We start from the raw sequence: 1,150 nt of genomic DNA on the forward strand, positions 1-1,150 counted from the left end.
CTCAAATCTCACTTTAGGTCAGGTGCAAAATTCGCGATTATTAACAGCAGTGAGTTTTTGACCTAGTCGTTTTTGACCCAGAATGCATCTAAATGCTTAGCAATGATGTCCCAATATCCTGCTTATACTTAGTATGCAACTCCAATCTTCACTGCTTCTTCATATTCATCTTCATTCATAAGGCTTCGATCTTTAGCAGCTCCTGTTAACTGACGTCGGCTCAGTTAACAGAGCTTGACATGTGTCCAGTATTCCCTTTGTGTAAAGGGGGAGCCTTGGGGTGTGTGTGTGTGTGTGTTTCTCTCTCATCCCCTACAATAAGGGCTCGCCCCCTCCTTCCTAGGATGTGGGAAGACTTTTTAGTCTTCCCATGACCATCCAATTTTCCCCTTGCTTTGGCCATTCGATAAAAGATTTAATTTTTGGAACCTTAGCCTATGGAAGTCTTAATGGAGTTGAACCTTTGGTCTTTTAGGCCCCACTGAAGCACGTTGCTCTTTTGCAGGCTCTCCCCCTTTGGATCCCTATTTTCTCTCCTTTGGATCCCTGAGAGAGACCAGTCTGGCAGCCTTACCAATATTCTAGCTTTTACTCCCCTGGTACTTCCCCATATTAAATGATCAATTTAACATGAGAAAATCATTTGAGAGTATTAGATATTAGTTTTTATGACAGGGTCTTTAGTTTCCTTTGATTTTTTTGATTCCTTTTGCATTTTATTGAAAAGATCAGGACAATCTTTATTTAGGTGCCCTTGTTTAAGGCAGTGAAAACATGCATTGGGAAGATCCATGTAGATCACCTTCTAAAGATGGAGAATATGCCCTTCTTGATCCTTTAAGTGTATATGCTCCTTTAGTGGGGCATCTGTGTCAACCTCAATAAGCAATCGAGGATCCCATATACCATTGGTACGTTTTTGACCCATTACTTTCCCTAACTGTGCTCCCATTTGTTTGGGCCAGGGGTAGTACTCAATAGGGTAATCAAGGAAATCTACCCAAATAGGTACCCTGGAGGGTTTTCTACCTTTAGGGTCAGAGTCCATATGCCACTTGAATACAGGCATTGGACTGTTCCTAAGTAGCCACTGTCCTCTACTAATGACCTGAAGAGCACTACCAACATCTTCAACGAAAAATTGGTAGTA

This window comes from Adiantum capillus-veneris, chromosome 2, assembly GCF_014529385.1.
Source record: "Adiantum capillus-veneris isolate H3 chromosome 2, ASM1452938v2, whole genome shotgun sequence".
Taxonomy (NCBI): Eukaryota; Viridiplantae; Streptophyta; class Polypodiopsida; order Polypodiales; family Pteridaceae; genus Adiantum; species Adiantum capillus-veneris.